The sequence below is a fragment of the Macaca thibetana genome, chromosome 7 (assembly GCF_024542745.1).
Source record: "Macaca thibetana thibetana isolate TM-01 chromosome 7, ASM2454274v1, whole genome shotgun sequence".
Lineage (NCBI taxonomy): Eukaryota > Metazoa > Chordata > Mammalia > Primates > Cercopithecidae > Macaca > Macaca thibetana.
This window is the reverse complement of record NC_065584.1, coordinates 166057427-166068286: the sequence shown is the minus strand read 5'-3', so window position 1 is coordinate 166068286 and position 10860 is coordinate 166057427. Positions and strand designations below refer to the sequence as shown.

Genomic DNA, 10860 nt, shown 5'->3' with positions numbered 1-10860 from the left:
GTTATTGGTTGCCCTATGATCTAGTCTCCCCTCTTCTCACACCAATAAGACAGTAACCTACAGAGAATGGCAGAGAATAGATCTGAGGCTTTAGGCCCTAACTGCTACTGTTATTCTACCTAATAGCACACAAATCTATGTCTCTTTGTGTTTGTATACCTGTGCACAGCTTCAGATTGTGAATGAAAAACAACCTTTCTCTAACAAAATAAAAATTAAAACCCTTCCTATTTTTCTTAATGTTTGGTATACTGCATGCATGTGTTCATTCAAATATTTATAATTTCAGCCAGATGCGGTGGCTCACACCTGTAATCCCACATTTTGGGAGGCCGAGGTGGGTGGATCACCTGAGGTCAGGAGTTCAATACCAGCCTGGCCAACATGATGAAACCCTGCCTCTACTAAAAATACAAAAAGTAGCCAGGCATGGTGGAGCACACCTGTAGTCCCAGCTACTCAGGAGGCTGAGGCACGAGAATCACTTGAACCCAGGACACAGAGGCTGTGGTGAGCCGAGATCCTGCCACTGCACTCCAGCCTAGGTGATAGAGCAAGACTCTATCTCAAAAAAAAAATAAAACATGAAATAAAATTTAAAAACAAAATAAAGCAAATATTTATGAATTTCAAAGAAGTATTTACCAAAGGCCAAATACTATAACAGACACAAAGGAATTCAGAACAGAAATTAGTATTAATAGAATACTCCCATCTTCTAGCAGGTAGTTCTCAGTCCAACAGAGACACTGTATGTAGGAGATACACTGTAGGTTGACTCACTCTACACATCATTCCAATTCTCCTCTCCCTTGCCCTTCTCTGTTTTAGAGATTGTGGAGTGAAATACTTGTTTATCTACTCTCCCTTCTAGCTAAAAATGGCTATGAAATACAATTCAGGTCAAGGAAATATAAACAGAAGTCTGCTGAGGGGTGTTCTGGAAAAGCTTTTGCTATAACACGAAAAGAGGGACAGCTTCGCACACAGCTTTTTTGCTTCCTGTCTGGAATGTAGACATGATACAGCAGCCATCTAGTGATGAAGGGGTGACAAGCCAGAGACCATGGACGGAGGAGTAATATGTAAAGTCCCTGTGTTCCTGATGACATTGGTGAGTGCATTTCCTTCCTATGAACTGCTTACGTCTGCATATCTTATTATGAGAAAAATAACCTCCACTTGTTTAAGCCGCCATTTATACTCAGGACTCTATTGCTTGAATACATTTCTAATGTATGCCTACATGAATAGAAACAGCTATTCAAGAAGTGCTATATTAACAGGCAAGAAAAATAAATTATGGGAGCATAAAAAATAAGATCATGTCCTCTGCAGGAACATGGATGAAGCTAGAGGCCACTATCCTTAGCAAACTAATATAGAAACAGAAAACCAAATACCACATGTTCTCACTTAAAAGTGAGAGCTAAATGATGAGAACACATGGACACATAGAGCGGAACAGCAGACACTGGGGCCTACTGGAGGGTGGAGGGTGGGAGCGGGGAGAGGATCAGGAAAACAACTAATGGGTGACAAAATAATCTGTACAACAAACCCCTATGACACTAGTTTACCTATATAACAAATCTGTACATGTACCCCTGAACTTAAAAATTAAAATTAAAAAAAAAAGAAATTATGGGAGCAAAGAAGAGAAATCTTCCCAGAAAATGGCAGCATTTGAGCAAATTCTTGACAGAACAGAAGGAATTTTTCAGATGCACAAAGGCAAGAAGGTACTCTAGACAGGAGGAAAAGTATGTCTGAATGCATACGCCCAGTAAAAGTACAGCAAGGCAGCTACCAGCAATTGGAGTGCAGATTATAAGTGAGAAAGATGTAGGGTCAGAGAGAGAAATACAAGGGCAAAATCCAAAATCAGTTTAGACTTTATCTTGTAGCAATAGAGGATTACTTGAAAGCCTTAAAGCTGGAAGATAAATAGGGGTTTATAGTTTGGAAAGATAACTCTGCCAGGAGGGTACATGACGGATGAGAGGGAATAGAGGAATGAATGGAGGATGCTGGGAGATTACTGGAATCTTACAGGTGAAAAACAGTGAGACCTGAACTAAGGCAATGGCTTCAGGGCTCAAAGGAAGGAAAAGATTTGTAAGATAAATGTTGGAATCTAATCTAAAATTGCATAGAACTATCCAATAAAAGGATTGGGATTACAATAAAGCCTGTAATCCTAACACTTTGGGAGGCTGAGGTGGGTGGATCACTTGAGGCCAGGAGTTTGAGACCAGCCTGGCCAACATGGCAAAACCCCATCTCTACTAATAATACAAAAAATTTGCCAGGCGTGGCGGTGCTGTAATCCCAGCTACTCGGGAGGCCGAGGCAGGAGAATCGCTGGAGCCCGGGAGGTGGAGGTTGCAGTCAGCCAAGATCTCAGCACTGCTCTCCAGCCTGGGCAACAGAGCAAGGCTCTTTGTCAAAAAAAAAAGAAAAAGCCTGTAGACTAATTAACAGTATTGTACCAATGTCAATGCCCTGGTTTTTATACTGTATTATAGGCTAGGTACCAAGGCTCATGCCTGTAATCCCAACACTTTGGGAGGCCGAGGCAGGAGGCTCATTTGAGCCCAGGAGTTGGAGACAGCTTGGGCAATATGGCGAGACGCCAACTCTATTTAAAAATAAATAAACAAATAAATAGATATTATTAAGTAAGATGTCACCATTGGGGGAAGCTAGGTGAAGTATACACAGTACTTTATGTAGTATTTTAACAACCTCCTGTGAGTCTATTATTTCAAACTAAAAAGTTTAAAATGTTTTCAAAGTTAAAATAAATTTCCATAAGAATCTAGGTCTTTAAAAGAAAATAAATTATATATAGAGGAACACAGGTCAAGCTGGTCTCTACAAAGCTAAATGCCAAGAAAACAACAGCGTAGTCTTCACAAAAGAGTGGCACAATTTTGAGAATGAATCAAAATTAAGATCTCAAGAATGGCAAAGACATAGTTTGAAAGTGCTAAAAGTGGGCGATGAAATCATTTAAATATCATGCTGTCTTTTGAGATTGCTTTTTAATTTACTTCTAAAACATCTTGAAAGTGTAAAAATTCCTTACTGACACATGCTATAAAAATACATACATATGTACATAATTGTTGGGTTATTTTTCCTCTGCTCTTCTAACTCCTCCCTTGGGCTGGTGGTCTTTGCACTGCTGTTTCAAGAATGAATGTTCTTTTTGGCCATAGGCCTCTAGGAGCAAGTCTGAGTTCACCCTAGCCTCAGCAGCCCATGCCCTGAGCCACCAGAGCAACAGGCTCCCTTGACCCCAACCCGGGTCTCTGTAGGATCGCACACCAATTTCAAGGCTGCCAGTGGGCACCTGAGTACCCCTCTTTTCTGCTTTGTCTGGTGGCTTTGCCTGCCTTAACCAGTAATCACACTGGCCCTCTGCAATCACCATGTATACTCCACGTTGGATCTAATGACCCTATATCCCCTTAGTCAGCTCTGACTCTCTGGTTTCTGACCTTCCATCACATCTAAATATCCAAATGGAATGAGTTGTCCCTTACCAAGCTGGGAGAGGCGATTTATCCCACCCTGTTGTTTCAGATCAGAAAGACTAATTTCAAGACAGCATTCCCCAAACTGTGCTTTACAAAAAACTAATATACAATGAGATATTAATAGGTAGTCAGAAAAAAGTTCCACTAAAACTAAGATAAAGTTAAAGAGGGTTATTTTTATTGCATATCATTTAAGTTTTTAACAGGCTAATATTTCTTGTAAATATTGTGCCCCAAACTAATTTGGGGAGCTTTATTGGTGGAAATCCTAGTTTCATTAATCAGAATTCTAGACATTCATAGAACTGTAGTTTGAGGAAATGCTGTTCCAGGGTGATGTGTCCCCAAGGAATGACAGATCCCTTCCACTATATAGAGTTTTCCTTTCCTTGCCCTATTCCCAAGCCTTGCTAGCAAAGGAAAAATGGCTATGTTCCAGGATTAAGAGTTAAGTTCCTTCTGCACAAGAAAAGGGAAAGGAAGCCACCTAGCTCCTTAAAGGCCTGACAGTGAGACTGCAAACTCCAAGGGAAGACAGGCAGGAGAGAGGCCTAAAAGGACACAGAAAAGAGTGCGGGCTTCCTTTTCCTTCATTCTGATACAAAACCTTCGTCTGTATCTGCTTGCCAAGGTTGTTGATATTTCAAAGTAAAGAACTAAGTAGGTGGGAAGTAGAGAAAACTGTGGAAAGGGACCAGGAAGGAATGAGGGGATAAATATAGGAATCTCATTGTGGATGTTCTTCTATTTCAGTATCTTCTCTCCCTCCCACCCTCCCTCTTTTGTTCTTTCTTTCTCTCTCTCTGACAATTACTCTAATACTATTTGGTTCCATTTCCAATACTGAAGCTGTCTTTTTAAGCTCAACAAAACTTTACACATTTATGATTTGCTCTGAAATACTTCAGCAAAATAATAAATAAAACATTCATAGTGATTGGGGTTGGGTCATGGGGATTTATACTACTTTTTGTATTTCTGAAAGCTTCCATGATGAAATTTTTTTAAAATACACACACAGCACCTCTTTTGCTTCACTATGGGAATAGGCTTACCTGGATCTCAGAGCTCTTATAAATTACAAAACAAACCAAAATTCATAAAACAAGCCAACACACAGAAACAGAAGCCAAAGAAACAGAAACTCCAAATACGCCTGAGGACTTGGCAATGATTACAGAATTTTAAAGTTCAAAGTCCTGATTGGTCATTGATAAGCAACCCACAGCTCCTAGTATTGAATGCTGTTTGCACAGCTTGCAGATTCAGCTGGCAAAGTAATTTGACAGTGGAGGATGAGAAACTGTCTTCTTACACAGTGTTTCCAAAATCTTAGAGAAGCTTTAAGCTCTTCTTTCTTTCTTTCTTTGGAGACAGGTACCCAGGATGGAGTGCAGCAGGTACAATCATAGCTCACTGTAACCTCAAACTCCTGCACTCAAGCCATCCTTCTGCCTCACCCTCCTAAGTAGCTGGGACTATGGGTAGATGCCACCATGTCCAGCTACTTCGTAAATCTTTTTTAGAGATGGGGCCTCACTGTGTTGCCCAGGCTATTCTTAAACTCCCGGCCTCAGGTAATTTTCCTGCCTCGACCTCTGAAAGTGCTGGGATTACAGGTATGAGCCACCATGCCCTGCCAGTTTTAAGCTTTAATCATTGCAGAAGTGTAAACAAATGTTGCAAACTTACCAAAAAAATCATCTGAAGTTTTAGTTATTCAAGTTTCTTTTAGACCTTTTTAGTTTTGTGAATTTAGAACAATCCCATTTTTAATTGTTTGTTTCAGTCAATGCTTACCATCTGCAAGAGGAGTCTATCATTTTTTAAAATGTCAAATTAAAAAATATATTGCTTCAAATTCACAAATTCAGTAAGTGTAAATGGAATTTAAATAATTACATTTTTATATAACCTCTTTTGTAAGTTTGTTTCATTTATACTTCTGAAGTTATTAAAGCTGGGAAATGCACTAAGGGTTTTGGAACAATATGACATGCATCTTAAATATGACCAGATATTAATACAGAATTTGCTTTGGAAAATTGAGGGTGGATTTTAAAGAGCTTGGAATTTTACCAGGACATGCCTTGGGAAGCTGCAAACATGCCATGCTCTGGGATTCTCTCATACTTGTGTGTGTCTTTACTTGCCACCACTCCCACTCAAGAATTAGACTCTAGTGGTGTTTGGGGGCAGCGTGGGAGCATGAGGAACTGGCAGACAATTAGCACCTCTTGCCCATCTTTCTCTCCTTTGAGCACCTTTCTACACTTCATTTCTGCTTGACAATAATTTCCCATTTCTCCATGAGCTCTGTCCTCTCCCTCCTGTGAGCAAATCAGCCTAAGGTTTTCCCCTAATGATGCTAAGGCTGCACAGAAGGAAAAAATCAACAGATGACAATCAACAAGAGGGAAATTGGCTATTTCAAGCTAACATATTGCACTAGTTCATTTTGCATTGCTACAAAGGAATGCCTGAGGCTGGATAATTTATAAAGAAAAGAGGTTTATTTTGGCTCAGAGTTCTATAGACTGTACAAGGAGCATAGAGCTGGCATCTGCTTCTGGTAAGGCCTCAGGGAGCTTACAATCATGAGAGAAGTCAAAGGAGGAGCAGGGGTGTCACACGGTGAGAATGGGAGCAATAGAGACAGGAGGGAGGACCTAGACCCTTTTTAACAATCAGATCTCACGTGAACTAATAGAGTGAGAACTTACTACCGGGAGGAGGGTACTAAGCCATTTATGAGAGATCCATCCCCATGACCTCCCACTAGGTCCACCTCCAACACTGGGGATCACATTTTAGCATGTGATTTGGAGGGCACAAATATCCAAACAATAACACTAATTATCTTCCCTGTTTCTTCTTTCACGTCAGTGTCCTTCAAATTGGTGAAGACCACCATTTCCATCCTCCTATGCAGTGGTTCTGAAGCTCCACTGTGCATCCTGGTCAAGAGGGAGGCTTCAGCCACATGCCGACTTCCAGGCCATTCTGATTTTGTAAACATAGGGCAGCATGTAGGGTGGTCTCTGTGGCCACAGGTGAAGGGGCTTTAACTTATCCCACCCTCCAGCCAGTCTTCACCTCTCCCCCAACAGCTCTCCACCAGTTGTGGGGGCTCTTGCAGCTTCATGGTGGAGAGCACTGTTTTTGGAGTCAGGGAGAGCAGGATGTGGATCCTGATGGTATGATCCCTGTCCTCAACTGTAAGAATGTGGTGCCTCATTAGATGATGATGAGCGTTGACTAAAATAATCTGTGCAATTGTTGATTGCACATTGATTGGCACTAGGTAAGTCCTCAATAAAAATAAGTGATTCTAAGTATAAACAGACTCCCAATAACTATTTTATTTCCCAGTTGTTCCTAAGTCATCAACTTAATAGACTCATTTCTAGAAGAGAAATGGGAATAGATGCTTCTAGAATTGTGCCAGACATTAAAATTAATTCACTGTTGGAGAGGCTCTGGCTTCCCCCTTTCTTCCTCCCTTTATTAAAAGAACTCAGATTTCTAATCTGACCTTCCCTTTCCCATTGCCCTTGATTTCTGGAAGATTACTAACACTGCTTCTGCTTTCACAGCTGCACTTCCTCTCAGGACCTTGGAATTTAATTCATCTGGGCCCAAAGACTTGAATCCAATAAAATAAGTTAGACCCTCTTCATACCCCTTCACATATTTGTATTCATTCATTCAGCAAATGTTCTTGAGCAACACCACTGTGCCAGTGCAATGTTAGATGCTGAAGAGACAAAGCTCAGTGTCTAATGTCTTAAACGCCACTTCCCCCTTCATGCCCTTTGTTTCACCCTTTTCAGATTAAAAATTATTTCCCTTGCTATGGAAAATGGAAGCAAAGTAGGAGGTGAGCAGTTTTGCTTCCTCTTTGTCCCCTCGTATATTTACATCATTTCCTCCAAACAATGTGTCTTTCCTTTTCCTGTTCTTCTTAATCTATACAGAGCCATAAAACCTCCTTCTGATGAGATCAGCATTTTCCCCAAGCCTCTGCTCTTTTTAAGCTCTAGTTTAAGCCTCCGTTCTTCCTGAGCTCTGTTGGGAGGCAGCCCTGCTTCCTCCATCTTTTATATATGGTCTAAGTCTGTACCTGGGGGAGCTTCCATGAAGCTTCACTAATTCCCTCTGTGCTTCCTCCTTCCCTCTCTCACTGTGCAGTATAAGTCAGGATAAGCTAGTTTTTGCTGCAGTAACAAACACTGCTCCTAGTTAAAGCAATGACAAACAATGGTGTAAGTCTTGATCACTCAACCAATGATGACCCACGAAACAGGCTGACAAAGCAACGATGACTCAGCAAAACAGGTTGACAAAGGCTCAACATCCTATATTGCACCACTGAAACAGGTGGCCTTCTTCATCAATGCAGCAGGGCAAGAGTGCTCAAGGGTCTTATACCAGCAGGTAAATGCTTCAGCATAGGGGTGATACACATTACTTCCACTCACAAACTGCCAGCCAGAATTCATCACATGGCCCCACCTAACTACAAGGGGGTAGGCAAGTGAGTACCAGGAAGGAAAAGATCGTGTATGAGTGAGCACACAAAGTTCATTCCACAGGCTGAGTCACAATTACATGACTGGAATTTCATTTCGGACTCTCCCAGTCCTGAAGCAATATAGACCCTTTGAGATCCTCTGACCCTAGCATGACACCTACTTCTTGCTGACTCTCCTTTTCTAAAATCTGTGTTCCTTGTCCAATTACTCCCAGCCTTTCGCTCCTTCACTCCTTATCCTCACTGGGGAGGTTCCCTGGCGAGAAACTCTAGCCATTCTGATTTTATTCCTGAGAAACCTGGGGAAATTTTATTTAACAAAGCACCCCCTGTTGGGGATAATTAGAAGATGAGAATGTGGGGGCTAGAAAAAGAAGCCGAGCAGATGGCAAAGAAGTGAAGCCTCCTGCTGAAGGACTGGGGGGCATAAAGCCAACTGCAGTGAAGGAAAAGGTCACAGAGAGCCTTGCTGAGCTGCTCAAAGTTGGGGTCTCTGTGCCAGCTGCCTCTGCATCACCTGAGAGCTCATTAGAAATGCAAACCTTCAGCCCCACTGCAGGCCTGTGGAGTAGGAGTCTGCATTTTAACCAGATCCCCGGGGGGATTCACATGCACAGTACAGTTTGAGAAGTCCTGCAGTAGAGCACTTCAGAACACCCCTGTTGGGAGGGAAGACCTGGAAAAGATCTTTGGAACCCAGTGAGAACTGGCAGCAGAACCTGACAATCCTATATCTTAAAAATAGAGAGGTTTTAAACAGGATGCAGAGACTGTGCAGATGCTGGTGTATTATGCATATCTTTGGTAGCAATACAAAATGAATTTACAACCATCTAGTTAAAATGGAGGAGGAAGAAGTTTCTAAAAAGCTCGTATCAAATAAGGAATGATAAATGGGAATTCCTTACATAATATTTATTGTTACTAATATGAAGTATGCTAAATGTTATTATCTTAATTTAGTATATGATTTTTGTAAAGGTACAAATATTGGAATGCTTTCCCAAGGCCCACTTGCATCCTTAGTTTCTGACATACTTCTTTTCCCTAAGTATTAATTCCCACTGGAGGTGTCAGGATCAAACTATCCTTCTAGCTCCTACTGATTGGCAATGCAGAGATTGTAGCATTTGGTTCTGCCACTTCCAAATTCCCAAGATTCTTATTGCCCACTCCCCCAGTCTCCTTTCTCTGGACTGCGCTGGCAATTCTTCTTTCTGCACTACTGCCCCTCTTCATTTTAAGATGTTGTAACCACCAAATTTATAGACTATTCTTTACCTTTTCACTGGGGGTTGGTTACCTTCTGATGGCATGTAGAGAGGATCTGAGCTGTGGGTAACTTGGAAACAAATCCCAAATGAGAGAGTGAAACGCAGATTGCTTTTATTTACAGGAAGGGCACTTCTGATATGTTGGACTTATTTCACTCTTTAGTGTGAAGAACTACTTTATATTGTCATAGATATAAATACAGACCTAGACCTAGATATAGATAACGATCATTTATTCATACATGGATATAGAATATCCGTTTCACATCATATGGACCATAAATGGTGGTCACATTTCTTACTATTTGGGCAAAGTCTGGTGGTCAGTGAGAATGAAGTTAACACACAAAAAGAAACGGAAGAAAAATAGAGAGCAAGTCCCTAAGTATTCAAGGTTCCAAGATTTAATTTTTTCCTGAGGCCCTGCTATGCCTTTGTTTTTTGGCTCATTTCCTTCTAGGAGACCATGAACCAACCCACTGTTGTACGAGCTAATTTAAGCCAGGTTTCTGTTGCCTTGAACCAAGAGACTAAAGTCATTCTCCAAGGCCTCACCTCCTTCCTTAGGTACCATTACTGTGGGAAGACTCAAACCCTAACTATGCTATGCTATATATTATGACATTTTAAACACAGTGGAAATAGAGGCATGGTTACCTGCATCCATATTATATTATGCTAGCAATGGAATTCATCCATCCATAGATTGAGGAATGAAAAGCCCTGTCCCCCTCTGTCGTATATACCCAGGCCTGTACCACAACAGTAAGTGTTGAGATTAATGGGCGAAGCCAGAGAGTACGAACAGTTATGCATGCCCACTGTCATTATCTCCAGAAAAATGTAATGCATGCCGCCCTGCTGAAGTCAGGCAAGAAGGCATCCCTGGGATCCCTAGAAGCCTTGTAATGTGAGAGGATGCATGAGGCTGGGTGAGTCCAGGAAGGACACAGGATATTTGTAGAGAATCTCCAAATGCTAGCTTTGTGTATTACCTCACCTGGCAATCTATCGGCTTCCATACACTGTGGCATCGAGAGTGCAATAATCATTTTACAGAGGAGGAAACCAAGCCTCAGTGAGGGCAAGTGATGTGCTCTAGGTCACCAGCTACTAAATGCCAGAGCTAGGATTTGAACCCAGATCTGTTAGATGCTAGCGCCTCTTCTCTTCCCCTATAGCTGTGTTTCTGAAATTATGCCATGCACACAAATCACCTGGGGGCCTTGGGAAAATGCAGGTTCTGATTCGGTAAGTGTCTTTGTCTGTTTTGTGCTGAAACAGAAAATCACAGATTGGGTAATTTATAATAAACAGAAATTTATTGGCTCATGATTATGAAGGCTGAGAAGTCCTAGATCAAGGAGCTGGCATTTGGTGAGGGCCTTCTTACTTTGTCATAACATGGCAGAAGCTATTACATGGGGAAAGAGAGGTGGAGGATGGGGGGCCAAACTCATTGTTTATAATGTATTCTTTACAACTCTTGCTATAACAGCATCAATCT

General features: G+C 41.5%; 1 protein-coding gene across 1 annotated transcript in view; it reads left to right on the top strand.

Annotated features, from left to right (window-relative positions):
- The first annotated feature begins 8438 nt into the window (after window positions 1-8438).
- The window catches only part of MESD (mesoderm development LRP chaperone), a 51014-nt gene continuing 48592 nt past the window's right edge, over window positions 8439-10860 (top strand). Inside the window, exon 1 of the mRNA XM_050798573.1 lies at window positions 8439-8443. The gene's annotated coding sequence lies outside the window, so the exon portion shown is untranslated. The remainder of the gene's footprint in view (window positions 8444-10860) is intronic.